Below are 6,125 nucleotides of genomic sequence, written 5' to 3' on the forward strand. Positions count from 1 at the left end.
CTCTTGTCTCAGCCTCCTGAGTAGCTGGGACTACAGGCAGCTGCCACCACTCCCAGCTAGTTTTTAAATACTTTTTTGTAGAGAAAGGGTCTCAGCATGTTGCCCAGGCTGGTCTCCAACTCCTGGGCTCAAGCAGTCCTCCCACCTTGACCTCCCACAGTGCTGAGATCACAGGTGTGCCACGGTACCCTGCCTGGTTCCTTTTATTAAAGTATAGTATTTGAAAGGAAAATCTAGGTACTAGGAGTTCTCGTTGTTACTGGAATTAAGGTTTTAAATTTTTTTTATTTTTTATTTTTTTAGTTTGAGAGTGTCAGGAGGTCTGGCCTGTCATAGGATTTTAATCTTCTAGTGCTTATTTACTCTGCTCAGTTTACTTTGGTCAACAGTCGCAGATCTGCCTTGCAGGTCACTGTTAACCCTTCAGCCTCCCTTCACTTCCCAAGTTTCAGTTATGGGTCAGCAAACTGAGTCCTGAAAATAAATAAAAATGCAAGACACATCTTCTCTTCTTCAGTCCTACCTTCCTTAACGTCTGAAAATGAACCCCAGGGTGTATTTCTTAATTTTTCCGTAGTGCACCTAGGTCCCAGTTCTTTTTTCTTCACACTTCAAATTGCTTCTGGGCCTTCAGGAACATCTCATTTACTTACTAAAAATGGCACCGAGTTACTATTTGGAGGAAATGCTTGTCAAATCTCATTGCTTTCCTTGATTTGGGTACAAATTGAAGTTATTCTTCATAGTCTGTAATGGGTCATGTCAGTTGCATAGTTTGACTATAGTTGAAATTTCTTTTTCGGTTGACTGGTTCATTTTTTTGTGTATTTTCCTAGACTGCCATCTTCCTTTGAAGTTAAGTACCAATTAATGACTTTCTTTTTTTCTTTTTTTTTTTTTTTGAGACAGAGCCTTGTGCTCTTTCCCAGGCTGGAGTGCAGTGGTGCGATCTCGGCTCACTGCAATGTCCACCTCCCGGGATCAAGCGATTCTCCTGCTTCAGCCTCCCGAGTAGCTGGGATTACAGGTGCCTGCCACCACGTCTGGTTAATTTTTGTATTTTTAGTGGAGACAGGATTTCACCATGTTGGCCAGGCTGGTCTCAAACTCCTAACCTCGAGCGATCCACCCACCTTGGCCTCCCAAAGTGCTGGGACTACAGGCGTGAGCCACCACGCCCAGCTGATGACTTTCATTAAAATATTTTCACTCTTGCCTTCACTGCAAGGCGGCAGTGGGAGCGGTTGTGGTGCTAGTTTCTCTAAGCCATCCAGTGCCATCCTCGTCGCTGCAGCGACACACGCGCTCCCCGCCGCCATGACTGAGCAGATGACCCCTCGTGGCACCCTCAAGGGCCACAATGGCTGGGTAACCCAGATCGCTACTACTCCGCAGTTCCCGGATACGATCCTCTCCACCTCTAGAGGTACCGACTAAGATAAGACCATCATCATGTGGAAACTGACAAGGGATGAGACCAACTATGGAATTCCACAGCGTGCTCTGCGGGGTCACTCCCACTTCGTTAGTGATGTGGTTATCTCCTCAGATGGCCAGTTTGCCCTCTCAGGATCCTGGGATGGAACCCTGCGCCTCTGGGATCTCACAAAGGGCACCACCACGAGGCGATTTGTGGGCCATACCAAGGATGTGCTGAGTGTGGCCTTCTCCTCTGACAACCGGCAGATTGTCTCTGGATCTCAAGATAAAACCATCAAGCTATGGAATACCCTGGGTGTGTGCAAATACACTGTCCAGGATGAGAGCCATTCAGAGTGGGTGTCTTGTGTTCGCTTCTCGCCCAACAGCACCAACCCTATCATCGTCTCCTGTGGCTGGGACAAGCTGGTCAAGGTATGGAACCTGGCTAACTGCAAGCTGAAGACCAACCACACTGGCCACACAGGCTATCCTAACACGGTGACTGTCTCTCCAGATGGATCCCTCTGTGCTTCTGGAGGCAAGGATGGCCAGGCCATGTTATGGGATCTCAACGAAGGCAAACACCTTTACACGCTAGATGGTGGGGACATCATCAACGCTCTGTGCTTCAGCCCTAACCCCTACTGGCTGTGTGCTGCCAGAGGTCCCAGCATCAAGATCTGGGATTTAGAAGGAAAGATCACTGTAGATGAACTGAGGCAAGAAGTTATCAGTACCAGCAGCAAGGCAGAACCACCCCAGTGTACCTCCCAGGCCTGGTCTGCTGATGGCCAGACTCTGTTTGCTGGTTACACAGACAACCTGATTCGAGTGTGGCAGGTGACCATTGGCACGCACTAGAAGTTTATGGCAGAGCTTTACAAATAAAAAAAAAAAAACTGGCAACAAAAAAAAAATTTCACTCTTCTCAAACAGCCGTGGATTCTCTCCTTTCACCAGCCCCTAACATGATTCTCCCCTAACTTACCTAGTCCCAACCAGTTCACTAGCTTGTGATTTACCCTAATCTTTTCAAAGAAGTGAAGGTGAAAGAAACAGCTGTGAGTAAGGTAGCAGAGAAAAAGGGACAACTCTCTTTCTTTTCCTTTTTTTTTTTTTTTTTAGTTTTTGTAGAGGCGGGGTTTCACCATGCTGGCCAGGCTTGTCTCGAACTCCTGACCTCAGGTGATCCACCCACCTCGGCCTCCCAAAGTGCTGGGATTACAGGCGTGAGCCACCCCGCCCGGCCTCTTTTCCTTTTTTTCCCCTCTTTTCCACTTCACCTGTTATGTATAACTCTTTCTCCCTGACCTGAAGTTAGCCTTCTGTGCTAATAGAGTCGATTTACTTTTCCTCTCTTGGCATTCTATTTGTCTACAGATATTTGAAGTAAATAAATATAATATAGATGCTCTTTGGGAGGCTGAGGTGGGCGGATCACCTGAGGTCAGGAGTTGGAGACCAGCCTGGCCAACATGGTGAAACCCCATCTCTGCCAAAAATACAAAAAAATTAGCCAGGCGTGGTGGCTGGCGCCTGTAATCCCAGCTAATCAGGAGGCTGAGGCAGGAGAATCACTTGAACCCAGGAGGTAGAGGTTGTAGTAAGCCAAGATTGCACCACCGCACTCCAGCCTGGGTGACAGAGCAAGACTCTGTCATAAAAGCAAAAAAAAATTATAGATGCTTATAATATTGTAATTGTTATTATAATGCACAAAATAGTTCCTTTTTGGGTATCTGAGACCACATCACTAATAGGAACCATAAATTTTATTTTACAACTACAACAAAGCCTTCATTTTGGCCACAAATTCAAACCTCTCCTCTAAATCTTTTGACATATCTGTTCAACAAGGAGCCAGATAGATTGGTTAGGGTATATCTGTTTTATGTTTCCTGATTTGTCTTTAGTGGAAATAATAGCCCTGTGCAAAAAGCAAACCACAGCCCACAAGGTCAGTGGTAAAGCTCTTGGGTTACCAAACAACTGGGTCAAGCTGTTGTTCTCCCGTACCAATATGGTTCTGAAAAATATTTAACTGCAGATGATCCCACAGGGCACCGGCAAATGTTCAGCCTTGAACAGGCAAGCAAGCAAAAGGTCAGTAGCAGAAAAACAAAACAAAACAACAAAATACAGCCTGGAAAGCTGCTCTGTGAAGAATATGTTATTTATGTAACTGGAAAAGCAAACCTCCTCTCCACACCACCCCCCGGGGGTGGAGGATTACTTGTGTCAGAGGATAATAAGTCCTCATATTGCCTCTGATCTGGAGCAGTGGGAGTATCAGACCTTAATCAAGAATTTAATTTAGTAGAGGGTAGTAGGAGGATGACACCTACAAAAATTTAATTTGGCACAGAATAAATACATGGGGTATTTCCAAAGCTTGATCTTGGTGTAGCAAAGCAGTGACAAGAAAGAGAGATGGATAGCTCAATTTGGGGGCCTGATTTTTAAGCTAATTTCAAACATCTTTTTATTTTTTTTAAATGCTTGGTTAGGCACAATCTGAAAACTAGAAGATAAAAAAGAGCTGACATTGTTCTGCAAAATAAAATGCTATCTTGATAGTGAGCAGGGGTAAAGTTACATTGATTATAGGAGTCAAATGTTTCTCTTTCTCAGCGTGGAAAACGTACATGTACTCACAGTATAATACCGTTTCTCAGAATTAATGCCTGTCTTTGGGAGATGTGGGCGTGTTTAACAAAATAGTTATTTACTGGGCACCAGGAGGAATTAGGTGGAAATATCTCCAAGGGAACTGAACTTGGACTACCCACACCCACCGTGGATTTTCTTGCTAGAGCCATATTTTAAATCAAATGAATAATTCAGACCTGAGAAAATGTTTGGCTTGGGAAAAGAGGATGGATCCTGGTATGAGACCAACCCGTGAGTGGGGCCTGGAATCTACTGAAAGGAGGAGGGAGATATTAAAGGAAATGTTGAAGAATGAAATTTGAACAACATCAATGCTCTGAGAAAGAAATGCAGATGTGAAGACAAGGGGCAATAGTAGGGATCTGGGTGTGCTCAAGGCCTTTGCGATGGTTTATATTCTTGTGATAATTTTATCTTGAGACTGAGAATAATTTAAGAGTTAGGTCCAGCTGCATACAACAGAAAACTCAGTAATGAGATAAACTAGATACAAATGTATTTCTCATGCAAAGGAAGTTCAGAAGTAGTGGTTTCAGGGCTGATATGACACTCCATTTCATGCTCATCAAAGACCAGTCTTCTTTTGGTTCCATTATGTAAGCATATGGCTTTCATCATTCTTAAGATTACAAAATGGCTAGGAACTTTTTCTTTTTTTTTTTGCGGGGGGTGGGTGTGGTGGAGTTGCCCAAGCTGGAGCGCGGTGGAGTTGCCCAAGCTGGAGCGCAGTGGCGTGATCACAGCTCACTGCAGCCTTGACCTCCTGGGTTCAAGCAATCCTCTCACCTCAGCCTCCTGAATAGTTGTGATTACAGGCATGCGCCACCACGCCTGGCTAATTTTTGTATTTTTTTGTAGAGACAGGGTTTTGCGTTGGCCAGGCAGTCTCGAACTCCTGGACTCAAGGCATCTATCCGGCTTGGGCTCACAAAGTGCTGGGAATACAGGCATGAGCCACCACACCCCACCTGGAAATAAAAGTAACTTTCTTTTCTTTCTTTCGTTTTCTTTTTTTCTTTCTTTCTTTCTTTCTTTCTTTCTTTCTTTCTTTCTTTCTTTCTTTCTTTCTTTCTTTCTTTCTTTTTCTTTCTTTCTTTCTTCTCTCTCTTTCTTTCTCCTTCCTTCTTTCTTTCTCTTTCTTTTCTTTCCTTCCTTCTTTCCTTCTTCTTTTCCTTCTTCCTTTCTTCCTCCCTCCCTTTCTCTCTCTCTCTGTCTTAGATGGACTCTCCTGCCTCAGCCTCCCAAGTAGCTGGGATTACAGGCGCCCACCACCACGCCAAGCTAATATTTTGTATTTTTAGTAGAAACAGGATTTCACCATGTCGACCAGGCCAGTCTAGAACTCCTAACCTCAGGTGATCCACCCGCCTCAGCGTCCCAAAGTACTGAGATTACAGGTGTGAGCCACAGCACCTGACTGGAAACTCTTTAAAGAAGCTTTCCCAGAAGTCCTTCCCAGCATCTTCCACATACATCTCATAAGCCGTAATTTAGTCATGTGGCCATCCCTGGCTGTAAAAGTGGCTGGGAGATGTAGTGTTTTTGCTGGTTATATTGTCACCTCTAAAAATAATGTTGGTAAGAAGTAGTGGGTAAGCCACTAGCAGTCTGTGTGACATAGCAGTTGTCATATAGTTAAGATTTTTTTCTCTTATGTAGTAATTCCACAACTCTTTGGTGAAGAGTTGTGTGGGGCTGGTGTGGTACATAAAGCAACAGAGCAAAAAAAAAAAAATGGTGAAATACAGCTTGATCCACGTACTCACTCCACTGCTTGTGCTCATATAAGGGAGCAGTTGTCTACTGAGGGAATTGTTTTCTAGAATTCCACGTATCTAGCTCCAAGTTGAGGAAAACCCACAGTGTACTTTGGAGCAGTGGGATTGTCAGAGATATAAGGGAAAGACTCAAGAGGCTTTTGAGACAACTGCACACATACACACACACACACACGCACACACACACACTTTGGCCCCAACCATTTCATTTCCCTCTTTTTTTTTTTTTTTTTTGAGACGGAGTTTCACTCTTGT

General features: G+C 44.3%; 1 pseudogene; it reads left to right on the top strand.

Moving 5' to 3' along the window:
- The first annotated feature begins 1,242 nt into the window (after positions 1 to 1,242).
- Positions 1,243 to 2,333, top strand: LOC129043680 (small ribosomal subunit protein RACK1-like; annotated as a pseudogene).
- The last annotated feature ends 3,792 nt before the right edge of the window (positions 2,334 to 6,125 follow it).

The sequence above is a fragment of the Pongo pygmaeus genome, chromosome 13, assembly GCF_028885625.2.
Source record: "Pongo pygmaeus isolate AG05252 chromosome 13, NHGRI_mPonPyg2-v2.0_pri, whole genome shotgun sequence".
NCBI lineage: Eukaryota > Metazoa > Chordata > Mammalia > Primates > Hominidae > Pongo > Pongo pygmaeus.